General features: G+C 53.5%; 1 long non-coding RNA gene across 1 annotated transcript; it reads right to left on the bottom strand.

Moving 5' to 3' along the window:
- Nucleotides 1–1,199: 1,199 nt before the first annotated feature.
- Nucleotides 1,200–9,986, bottom strand: LOC108527382 (uncharacterized). Its single transcript, XR_001884785.1, has 3 exons — nucleotides 9,901–9,986; nucleotides 8,607–8,804; nucleotides 1,200–1,586 (listed from the first exon to the last, which is right to left on the bottom strand). It is a non-coding gene; the product is annotated as an uncharacterized LOC108527382 (long non-coding RNA).
- Between the last annotated feature and the right edge of the window lie 2,573 nt (nucleotides 9,987–12,559).

The following is a 12,559-nucleotide window of genomic DNA, read 5'->3' on the forward strand; positions in this document are numbered from 1 at the left end:
CCTCCCAAGTAGCTGAGATCTCAGGCACCCACCACCACCAAGTAGCTGAGATCATAGGTGCCCGCCACCATGCCTAGCTACTTTTTGTATTTTTAGTAGAGATGGGGTTTCACCACGTTGGCCAGGCTGGTCTCGAACTCCTGACCTCGTGATCCGCCTGACTCAGCCTCCCAAAGTGCTGGGATTACAGGCATGAGCCACCGCACCTGGCCAAGGATGGTCTTAAGGGAGGAAGGAAGGCAGTCAGAAGGGACATAGGAGAACCTACTAGACTGAGGTTCAGGTGAGAATAACCCCAGGAAGTGCTGTTCAAACTGAGAGCTGATGGGAGGGAAGACACTGGCCAGCGGTGGCTGCCATGAAGAGCAGACGGAGGGACAGAAGGACATATTCTTCCAGGCACAGGCAAAGGCTCTGAAGTGGGAGTTTGAGGAGCAGAAAGAAGGCTGTCACGAGGGTGACACGAGATGAGGCCAGAGAGGTGGGCACAGCTGGACACTGCCCCATGGAACATGGCCTGAGCCTCGAGGCAATGGGAGCCTGAAAGAGTTTTAAGCAGAGAGAGTCAGGGTTGGGTCTGCGTTTGGAAAGGTCTCACTGCCACTGTGGAGGAGGGGTGAGAGGAGACAGTCACGGCCCAGTGTGACTGTGCTTCTGTGACTGTGGCCATGGTGGAGACGGGAGAATTGGCAACAGCAGCTTATTTGGAGGCAGTATCCTCAGATTTTATTGCTCGCTTGTTTCGGTGTCAAGGGTGAGTGAGAGGAGAGAGGAATCTGGGAAGATGTGTAGAGTTTAAGCCCTGGATGGATCACGGGGCCATTTATTGACCTGGGGAAACCTGAGAGAGAAGCACATAGCAGGTAGGGTGGGGAACAAATCAAGTGTTCTTGTTTGAAAGCCTGTGGGACACCCAAAGGGCAAAGTCAGGGTGTCTCTGAGATATAAGATCTGGACCTGGGAAGAAGTGCCCAGGTTGGGGGCTGAGATGTGAGGGCAGCTTGGAGGTGGATTGTGAGTCTTTGAAGGAAGGACCCTGTGGGAGTCTGCTCTGCAGTCCCACATAGCCTAGGCCTGGGACAGAGACCATGTCGGGTAAATGTTTGCTGGCTGGATAGGTGTGTGGATGGATGAACGAAAGGATGGCGGGGGATGGGTGGAAGAATGGGGGGATGGATGGGGGATGGAGGGATGTGGGGATGGATAGATGGATGGATGGATAGATGACCTATGGTGGATGGATGAACTGACAAATAGATGTGTCCTCCCCTGTACATCCATGGGTTCCCTAAGGGTGGAGACTGGGCCCTCTCTTGATGCCCATAGCCCAACCCAGGCCTGAAAAATAGCCAGCGCACAGGAGGCTCCTCTTGCTACCGCCTTCACTGTGAGGGTGATGAAGCAAGAGTGAGGAGGAAGTGGGGAGGAACAAGGGACAGCCAGGCCCCTCACTCTACAGACAGAGAGCTGAGGCCAGAGAGAAGCAGAGCCAGGGTCTGGCTCCCAGCTGGTGCCTTTTCCATAGTGTCCAGCAGCCCCTCCACCTCTCCAGGCACCTTCAGGAGTACTGGGCAACAGCCATCCCCCTGAAACAGAAAAAGAAACTGAGACCCAGAGGAAATCACCCACTTGCCCAAATTCACACCTTGAGATAGCCACTAGGGATTAAAATAAAGCAGTTTGGAGTTTAAGACTTGAGTCCAGATTCTCAGCTGGGGCACCGGTCACTGGGCACTCAGGGACATTCCAGCCCCTCCTTCCGTGGGTCTCACTTTCCTCAGTAACAGAATGATGATGGAGAGCCCAGCCCTCTGGGGTGTGGGGAGGCTGGGCTGGGTGTGGCACAGGCTTGGAAACCTGCAGAGCATTGTAGAAGCTTTTTGATCCTGTGGGTGGATTACAGGGCCTGGCCCCCAACCCTGGCCCCCAGCAAGTCCTGGCTGATGTCAGCGGGTCTGCCGGCCAAGCTATCTTGCTTGGGGCGGAGAGATGAGAGCTAAGATGGAGTGTTTCTGAGATGAGGCAATGCAACGCAGCGTTAGGGGAATGCAATTTGACGGGCCCTTCCTCCACCCTCAGTAGGCGGGGCTCAGGCTGAGGGGATAAGCACAGGGAGGCAGCTTCAAGCTGAGCATCCGCCAGTGGCACTTAGTCCCTCCCTCGTTACCTGTTTCTCAGAGGCAGTTGGAGGGTCCCATGGCCACAGAGTACAGATGGGACATGTGAAACCAGAGTGGAATGGGGCTTTGCCAGCTGGTGGCAGAACTGAAGCCCAAGGCTTGCAGGCTAGGGATATTTGCACTACTTGTTTTACTCATTCATTCATTCATTCATTCATTCATTCATTCATTCATTCATTCATTCAACAACATTTCCTTCTGGCCCTGTCATGGGAGCTGCAGACTCGGACAGGAATCAAACAACCCCCTGCCTTCAGGAACTCCTGGTCTGATGGGGAAACAACCACGTAACTAGTCGATGACAACATGGAACTTGTGTCACAACAATTCACAAGGGCTGGGAAGCCCAGAGCAAGGCCCAGTCCAGGCTCCAGTGCAAGGAAGCTTCCTGGAGGAGGCTGAGTCTGTAGGAGAAGAGGGGCTCCAGGGCTACATCCCAGCAGGGCAGGGAGTACAGAGAGATGACGGGAACTCGCGGAGGAAACACCCTCCGCCAACTAATTCATGCCCCACCCTAATCCCCGGTTGTCTTCCTGCTCCTCAGATTTGCCTTGCCTACATCTCAAAGGTGGTGGGACAAGCATGCTGTGCCCACAGGTCCCCGAGCGGAGCCTGCCCTTGCATCGGCAGCTCTCTCCACACAGTGTGGTTTCCAACAGGGCCGGTGCTGAATGCCAAGAAGGGCAGTCATCTCAGCAGCTCCCAGTCCTAACAACTAGTTCATTTGCTCACAACAAGTATTGATTGAGTCACTACTATGTGTTAGTTATTCCTACCAGTTAGAGTCACTTTAAGAAAAAAACAATGAATGAATATTGCTTCCCTATGCATGAATAAGGACAGCTTAGGAAAAGGTGAGAAACTGGATCAGGAAAGACATTCAAGTGCCGATTCCACTTTTAGTGGCTTGGCAATTCGGGATCTCAGCTGGTCAAATGGGGATGGTAACACCTCCACCTCACGGAGCGGCTGTGAGGACTCTGGTGGAAGAGGCCTTTACACCAGGCAGGGGCTCAGCAAAAGTGTGTCTCCTCTCGTGAGCAGCACCCTCCACACACCTCCCTGGGCAGGGAGTGGGAGTTTCAGGGATGAGGCAGGACCAGAGGCAGCAGGAGAGGGTCTGGGACATGCTAATACTCGCCTGACTTCCCCACTCGAGCTGGGATGATGCTTTACCCCTCATGTCCCCTGGCGTGAGTTGGCGGCACCATCCCAGGGGCCAGTCTGACTTCTCCCACCAGGAAACCAGCAGGGACCCTCACTGCAGCCCACAGCTAAGGACCAGTGCCAGAGGCCCTGCTGTTCAGAACTGGGTGGTGCTTGGAAGAGGCACCCTGCCCTGAGACTGATGATCCAGGGGAAAAGTTTACCCTCCAGAAGTGGCTGGACCCCTTGGATGAGTCAAGGAGAAGCCCTGACCAGGACCCCAAGGGACCCCTAAGAGGCAGCCTCCCAGCAAGAGGCTGACCTCACCAAGTGGTGTGATGCTGGCAGGGGTGGTGATAGGAAGGTGGGCATCAGACTGCACTGGGCATCACCACCAAGCAGACACTCCCCAGCAACTCCCCACACTGTCCTGCCCCAAACACACCCCCAAGAAGAATGGCTGCAGCTAGGGCACAGGGTAAATTAAAGGAAGTTCTGTAGCACGCTCACCAGGAAGGCATCCTGAGTGCTCCCTCCTGGGAATAAAGAGGAAGCTGCAGGCCGGGCATGGTGGCTCACACCTATAATCCCAGCACTTTGGGAGGACAAGGCGGGTGGATCACTTGAGGTCAGGAGTTTAAGACCAACCTGGTGAACATGGTGAAACCCTGTCTCTACTAAAAATACAAAAATTAGTTGGGCATGATGGTGGGTGCCTGTAATCCCAGCTACTCAGGAGGCTGAGGCAGGAGAATTGCTTGAACCCAGGAGGCAAAATTTGCAGTGAGCCAAGATAGCGCCACTGCACTCCAGTCTGGGCGATAGAGCAAGACTCTGTCTCAAAAAAAAAAAAAAAAAAAAAGATGGGCCAGGCGCAGTGGCTCACACCTGTAATCCCAACACTTTGGGAGGCCGAGGCGGGTGGATCACGAGGTCAGGAGTTGAAGACCAGCCTGGCCAAGATGGTGAAACCCCGTCTCTACTAAAACTACAAAAATTATTCAGGTATGGTGGCAGGTGCCTGTAATCCCAGCTGCTTGGGATGCTGAGGCAGAGAACTGCTTGAACCTGGGAGATGCAGATTGTGGTGAGCCGAGATCGCACCACTGCACTCCAGTCTGGGCAACAGAGCGAGACTTTTGTTTCAAAAAAAAAAAAAGAAGCTGCAGTTGCCCAGCCAAAGAGGCTGCACCAAATGACCACCAAAGGGCTCCCTAAAGGATCTGAACACTCGCCTTGGAAGAGCAGGAGGGAGTGTGCTTTGTGCCGTAACCAAGGCAGACTGAGAATCAGGAGTTCTTGGTTCTGGGCCTGTGTTCGTTGTGGGATGTGGGCAGGCCCAATCCCTCTCTGAGCCTGAGACACCAAGGGCCCTTCTACCTCTGACTTCTATGTAGCATCAAGACTGGGCACCCAGATACAGAGGCCCCTTGGGGGACTTCAGGCTAAAATTTCCCTTACTGGGGCCTAGAGAGGAACAGGGATAAGATCAAGGTCATGCAACAAGTTGAAGACACTCCCATCACTGGGAGTGTCAGGCTCTAGAAGCCTGAGCCCACTCTGCTGGCCTCTGCTTTTGCCCTTCCATGCTCCTGGGTTTTTCTGCAACAAATATTTGCAGTTTGTTACCATGGTTTTTTGTTTTGTTTTGTTTTTTTCTGAGACAGAGTCTTAGTCTGTCACCCAAGGTGGAGTGTAGTGGTGCAATCTCGGCTCACTGCAGCCTCGACCTGCCAGGCTCAAGCAATCCTCCCACCTCAGTAGCTGGGACTACAGGTGCATGCCACTGCTCCCAGGTAAATTTTGCATTTTTAGTAGAGATGGGCTTTTGCCATGTTGGCCAGGCTAGTCTCCAACTCCTGGGTTCAAGCGATCTGCCCACCTCAGCCTCCCAAAGTGCTGGGATTACAGGCGAGAGCCACAGCACCCAGCTCGTTATCACATTCTGCCCACCCATCTTCATGGGCAGCCCCATCGCTGCTTACTTCTTGCTTCCAGGCACTCAGCCTACTGACCACAGGGCCCCTTGGAAGGCCTTGGTATTAATATTTTGGCCGGGCCTGATCCCAGACCGTGTGCTGCTTGACCCACTGGGCCTTGCCTCTCCCTGGATCACTAGGTTGGCCTCTTGGCTGGCTTCCAGCTGCTGGTCTCTACCTCACAGCAGCCATAGAAGTGCTTCTGGTACTCAAGTCTGCCCAGGTCCCTGCCTAACTTGGAACAACTGAAGACTTCCCATGCTCTAAAACAGGGAGGGAACCTGACTTCTTGAGGGCCCAGGCACCTAAGTGGCCTCCTGATAGCTCCACATTAGCTTTGCTCAGACTCTGGGAGATTTGGCCCCTGCTGCCCTGTAGCTCCTGGGAGCAGTCCCACCATGCTGAGCCCATCCCTTTAGCTGCCTGAGGTCTTGCTATGCCAGGCAGCCTGGTGAGTCTGGTTTCTATTCACTCACTTGCTGTGTGACTTTAGGCAAGTCATCTCTCCTCTCTGTGCTTCACTCTCCTCTTCTGCAAAACAGAGTTAGTAATTCTAGTGTGACCCCACCAAGGCTGCTGTTAGGATTGCAAGGCTGTGCATGGAAGTACCAGCACAGTGCCTGGCCCATGGCAGTGTACCATGATCTGGTAAGGATCCTCTCAGAGTGCACCTGTCATTCAGACATTCATCCAAAAGGACAGCACAAAGCTCCCACGGGGGCCAAGCCCCATGCCACGGGGAGCAATGTGAATCAGGTGCCAGGGTCCCCACCCTGGATGTGCTCTGGGTGATTCAGCAGAGAAGATGGGAGCAGGGACCCTCACTCACACAGTGTGGTCACAGCTATGGCAGCCCAGAAGGGGCACCTAAGCCCCCATACCTTGGAGGCCCCCACTGAGTCATGGAGGGTTAGTAAGAGTGCGACAGTAGGATTGGCACAGATAAGGCATGAGGGCCAGGGTGAGCAGGGACCTGGGGGCCCAGAGCAGATCCGCATCTGCCAAGCAAACTAAGCAGCCTTTAGGGATGATGAGGGGGCAGGGAAGGGTTTAACAGGGGAGGGTGACCATTGGATCTGTGTGTGAATGAAATCCCTGGGTTGGGTGGGGGATGGATGGGGTGGGGAAAGGCACGGGCAGGCATGGAAGAGACAACACAGCCATCTGTGAGGAGGCTGGGACAGTGGTCCAGGCCAGGTAGATGGCAGGAACTGAGAGGAGAGGGGCCAAGGGGGAGGGCAAGAGGAGGCAAACGGGAGGGATTTAGGAGGGGGAAGGGATGGGATGACCTCCCATGTCAAGCACTGGAACCGGCCCTGAGCTACTAACCCATTCCGTGATTCAGGCAAGCCCCTCCCCCTTGGGGGCCTCAGTTTACCTACACGTGAAATAGGACATGGGCCAGAAAGTCCCTGGAGGCCCTCTCTACTCACACATCCTGTGGTTCTGTAAAGCAAGTGGCCTCCCTGCTTCTGGAGGAGGAAGAGCAAATCCTACCTACCATCCCCATCCTACCCCTCCAAGCCTCATCCCTGGAGATGGGACCCAAGCCCCAGGGCCAAGCGGGACAAGGGGTCTGACTCACCTAGGTGAGGGCAGGTAGCTGCGCCCTAGAGGCTGCATACACAGAGCTGCAGCGCCACCTACTGTCCATGTGGGAAGAGGCCACCAGTCCCAGGAGCCCGGCTCTGACCTAAATAAATCCCAGTGGACTGAAGCACAGCTAAGAGTTCCTACCTGGGCCCACTGGCCCAATTCCCTCCCCGCCACCCCCAGGTCTCTCCAGATGGCTCGATGAATGCAAGATGCTTCCTTCTGTAATGGATTCTGACCACATCATTCTCTTGCTCAGAAACCTTTCATGCGTCCTCACTGCCCTCACTACTCTTGGAGACCATGCTTGCTCCTTAGCTAGCATTCAAAGCTCTTCCCATCCGGGCCTCTGCTGACCTCTGATGCCCCATTTCCTATACAGCAAAATACTCACCAGCTCCTTGAACATTCCATGCTTTCCCTAGTCTTGTGACTTTGTATTAGGTTGGTGCAAAATTGCGATTTTTGCCTTTACAGTTAATGGCACAAACCGCAATTACTTTTGCACCGACCAACATACATTCTTCTTTTTTTTTTTTTTTTTTTTCTTTTTGAAATGGAGTAGTCTTGCTCTGTTGCCCAGGCTGGAGTGCAATTATGCGATCTCAGCTCACTGCAACCTGCACCTCCCAAGTTCAAGCAATTCTCCTGCCTCGGCCTCCTGAGTAGCTGGGATTATAGGCACACCCCACCACGCCTGGCTAATTTTTGTGTTTTTTAGTACAGACAAGGTTTCACCATGTTGGTCAGGCTGGTCTCGAACTCCTGACCTCATGATCCACCCACCTCGGTCTCCCAAAGTGCTAGGATTACAGGCATGAGCTACCGCTCCCGGCCCCCCATATATATTCTTGCTTCTGCTTGAAATAACTTTCTCTGCCTTCTTGGCTTAAAAACCAGTGCAGGCCAGGCATGGTGGCTCACACCTGTAATTCCAGCACTTTGGGAGGCTGAGGTGGGTGGATCACTTGAGGCCAGGAGTTCAAGACCAGCCTGGCCAACATGGTGAAACCCTGTCTCTACTGAAACAACAAAAATTAGCCAGGCATGGTGGCACATGCCTGTAGTTCCAGCTACTCCGAGGTTGAAGCAGAAGAATCGCTTAAACTGGGAGGTGGGGATTGCAGTGAGCCGATATGGTGCCACTGCACTCCAGCCTGGGCAACAGAGCAAGACTCCATCTCAAACAAAACAAAAAGTGCCAGAGCAAAGTCACCTCCTCCATGAAACCTTCCTTAATATAACTTTCTCCCCAAGTTCACTACTGAGCACAGAGCCTGCTCTTGGTAAAAGTTCAATCCCATCTTCCTCTGGGTCCCCATAGTTCCTGTGGTGTCCTTTATCCCTGCATAGGCCAGGAATGTTTCTGTACCCATCTCTTGCTCTCCCCAGGCTCTGAGCTCAAGGGAAGAGACTGTGTGTGACCCACTGCTTCTCAGTATAAGGTCTGGTGTTCAATAAATTTGCATTTATTAAGCATCTCCTATGTGCCATTGGACTAGATGTTTTCCTGTGCTTTACCTCACTACAGACTTAGGTCACCTGAGTTGAACATGGGAGTCTTGACCACTTTGTTCCTGCTCTTCCTGTCAGCCAAAATGCCTTGCGATGAGCTTGCCACATAACCATGGCTGGCTCACTGGACTTTCATCTGGGCAAAGAGAAGGGTGTGATGACACCACTCATGGCTCCTTCATCTGGGACCTACCCAAATCCCACGGCTTTGCTCACACGCATCTGATCCTGTTGTGTCCAAGATGCCTGCTCCCATGCCTGGCTACCTGCTGTAGCTGCTCCAAGCCAGGATCCTGGCAATCTGTCATCTTAGATCTTCAGCTCTGGGCTGGTCTTCCAGGTGCCTCTGCCTCCCAAGGAAACCCAAAGAACTCCACCAGAAAGGTAACACCTAAAAAGAGCAGCAGTAGAGACTGTAGGAGTCCTCCTGCCTGCCCCCTTGTTATCCAGAGTGCACAGAGGGGCCCTGACTTGCCTGAAGTCACACAGGGACTCCGGTATTCCAATCCTTGGCCTTAAAAATCACTGCTATCCACTGTTGCTTCTATCTAAAAGCCCTAGAGAAGTTTCAGGAGACACTCAAAGGGCCCTTGTCTGGTTTCCAGGCTGACCAACTCTAGTGGAGAAAAAGCTCACTCACTGAGCATACCCATATGCCAGGCATATAGAATCCTTCAACGGAGGGATCATTCTCCCCATTTTACAGAGGAAGAAAGTGAGCTCAGAGTGAATGAAAGACTTTCCCAGTTCACATGTCTGCAGTAGAACTGGGGTTCTCGGGTGGTCGTGATCACCATGCCCAGCTCCCTTGAAGGCTGATGCACACAGATTAATTCCAAAGACAAGGCAGCAAATAATCAGATACAGGCTTTGGTGTTCTGAGACCCTGAGGGAGCAGGGAAGACTTACTGGAGGTGGTGAGTGGGGCACTGAGCCAGGCCTTGGAAGAGGGTCCAAGCTGGACCAATGAGGAAGAAGGGTTTGGCAGGAGGGAGACATTCCCACTGCCGTCACCTGGGTGCAGGCACTGTGACCTCTACCTACAGCCTCCTCACCCATTCCCCTGCCACTCCCCCAGTCCCCTTCCCACACCAGTCAGAGTGGCCTTCCCGGAAAGCAAATGATTGGCCAGTCAGGGTCCTGCTTACAATCCCTCAGAGCCGCCCATCCTCCAGCATGGTTTTCCAAGCACCTGCTCGGGACACTCTCCCCACTCTCTCCAGCCCCATCTTGAGCCACTACACCTTGAACTCAGTGTTGTGACAATACACAATATTTGGAATCTCCCCAACTGCCACCCTGTTGGTCTTTGCATATTCTGTTCCCTCTGTCCATCATATCCGTTCATCTTTCAGAGCTTTGCTGAAATGCCTCCAGGACGCCTTCCCTGAGCCCCGGATTGAGTGGGGCACCCTCCCCCAGCCCCCACCTTGGGTCTGTGTCCGCCTGCCTTGCCCACGCCCGCCCCCCAAGGCCCATGCTTGTACCCTCGGGCTGCGCAGGGCGAGGGTTTGGGGGCGCGGTACTGACTGGTGTCCAGGCCTCTCCTCGCAGGGTTCCGCGCGTGGAAAGGTGGACCGCGGCTAGAAGACGCGTTGGAAAGCGTTTTCTGCCCCCTCCGGGCCTCGGGAATATTTATGGACTGCTGGCCGGGCAGGCGGGGGCGAGGCTGCCCGGCGGGCGGAAAGCGCCGCGCACTCGGGTCCCCTGCTGTCCCCGGCAGGGGTCGGCGCGTGCGGGAAGCGGCCCCGAGCCGCCCAGCCTCGGCCCTTGCGCAGCGGAAGAGGAGGCGACCGCAGCCTGGAAGCGAAGAGCCCCCAGCTGTTTCCTTCCACCCGGGCGGGCGGGACCGAGAAAGGGAAGGGAGCCTGGGAGAGAGGCAGGTGTTGCGCTCGCCAGTGCTGTCGGGGCGGCAGGCGGGGCACGGCACCCTCGGAGTCTCGACTCTGCCCACTTCACAGGCAGAAAACTGAGGTGTTCCCATGGCCAGAGCTAAGAAAGGCGGTGCTGATTCCTGGGCCCCCGCTGCTCACAGCGCCCTTCAGCATCCCAGTAGGCCGAGGGCAGCTCAGTCGTAGGTGACCACAAGAATCACGGGGACAGTTGTTAAAATGCAGATTCCAGGGCCCCATCTCCCAAAGATGCAGTAGGTCTGAGATGGGACCCGGAAATCAGCTCTTTAAAGCAAGTAAATAGTCCACATGTTGCGAAGCACTGGTAAAGAGATGTTTTGGAATAGGAAGCTTCCCCCTCGGCCTGGTTAAAGCAGAGAGCAGGGACTTGGAAGGGACGGACTTGGACCCTGAAGCCCAGGCTTTCCTGCTGGATGACTAACTTCTCTGTGCCTTGATTTTATCTTGCCTAAAGTGAAGATAACATTCAGCCCACAAAGTTCTGTAAAATCAAAGAGATCTGAGTAAAAGTGCTTTACTAACTTCACCACCACCATCATTATTATTCACTGTCACCGCCCATCCCCTAGGTAAGAAAAGAAGCCATCCTGAACCTGTGGGGTGATGAGCTCAGATGCCACCACCTCTGCAAAGGCAGTCCTGGTTATTCGGGAGGAAGCACTCTTTCCTTTGAACTGCACACCACTCCTTCACCCCCATTTGGTGCTCCTTTTATGTGCCCAGGGCTGACTCTGCAGTACACGTGCCATTTTTTCACCAAAATATGAGCTCCACCTTTGGGGCTCCTCAAAGTCAGCAATTATGTCAGAAAGGCTGCATGGAAGAGACCTGAGTTCAAGTCTCAGGTCTGTCATTTACTGAGAGATCTTGAAACCGCCTTTGCAAAATTATGACTGAGACAGTGAAAGAGATCTAACTTAACTGACTCAATTTTGCTTCTAACCTCCAAGCTGTCCTTGTTCATTCCTAAGCATAGATTGAACTATCTTTGGGAGAAATATAGCTTATAGTTTATTGTTTAAACAAAGATGGTAACAGACCTTTCCCAAAGCAGACCTCCTTCTTGCCTGGGGGTTAGATTGCTTTGGTAGGACTAACATTAGCCACAAGATTAGGAATTATGGTTTAGGAGTCATGCAGCTGAAGGATACAAGATTCGGACCCTCTGTAACCTGCTCTAAGATCTGTGCTTCAGATGTTTTGCAGACCCTGCACTTGATGGATCAGCTGGCACCACCCAGATCAATTAACTGGCTCATCTGATCTTGTGGCCCCCACCCAGGAACTGACTCAGCATAAGAAGACAGCTTCCATTCCCTATGATTTCATCTCAATCAGAGCTCCTGGCACACTGGACCCACCAAGTTATCCTTCAAAACTCTGCTCCCCAGTGCTTGGGGAGACTGATTTGAGTAATAATAAAACTCTGATCTCCTGCACAGCCGGCTCTGCCTGAATTACGCTTTCTCTATTGCAATTCTCGTCTTGATGAATTGGCTCTGTCTAGGCAGCGGGCAAGGTGAACCCCTTGGGCTGTTACGATCTCAGTAAATGTAAACTGTCCCTGTGATTCTTGTGGCCACCTAAGAGTGAGCTGCTCTTGGCCTACTGTGATGCCAAAGGGCGCAGTGAGCAGCGGGGGCCCAGGAATCAGCACCGCCTTTCTTAGCTCTGGCCATGGGACCACCTCAGTTTTCCACCTGTGAAGTGGTTAGGAAGGCTGTGGGATCTTAGTCAGTGCATCCACCTCTCCAAATCTCTAACACTTTAGAGTGTAAAGGTTTAAATGGAATAATGTCTATAAAGTACTGTAATATCTATCACTCAGTTGGCCTAACTTGAATAAAACAAATACAAGCTGGGGAGACTGAGGAAGGCATTGCAAGGAGTGGCTTTTGACCTGGGCTTTTAGAGCCAGGAGTCTTAACAGGTAAAGAACTGGTGGGGGGCCGGGCGCGGTGGCTCAAGCCTGTAATCCCAGCACTTTGGGAGGCCAAGACGGGAGGATCACGAGGTCAGGAGATTGAGACCATCCTGGCTAATACGGTGAAACCCTGTCTCTACTTAAAATACAAAAAACTAGCCGGGCGACGAGGCGGGCGCCTGTAGTCCCAGCTACTTGGGAGGCTGAGGCAGGAGAATGGCGTAAACCCGGAAGGTGGAGCTTGCAGTGAGCTGAGATTCGGCCACCGCACTCCAGCCTGGGCGACAGAGCCAGACTCTGTCTCAAAAA

The sequence above is a fragment of the Rhinopithecus bieti genome, unplaced genomic scaffold (assembly GCF_001698545.2).
Source record: "Rhinopithecus bieti isolate Rb0 unplaced genomic scaffold, ASM169854v2 scaffold_2574, whole genome shotgun sequence".
Lineage (NCBI taxonomy): Eukaryota > Metazoa > Chordata > Mammalia > Primates > Cercopithecidae > Rhinopithecus > Rhinopithecus bieti.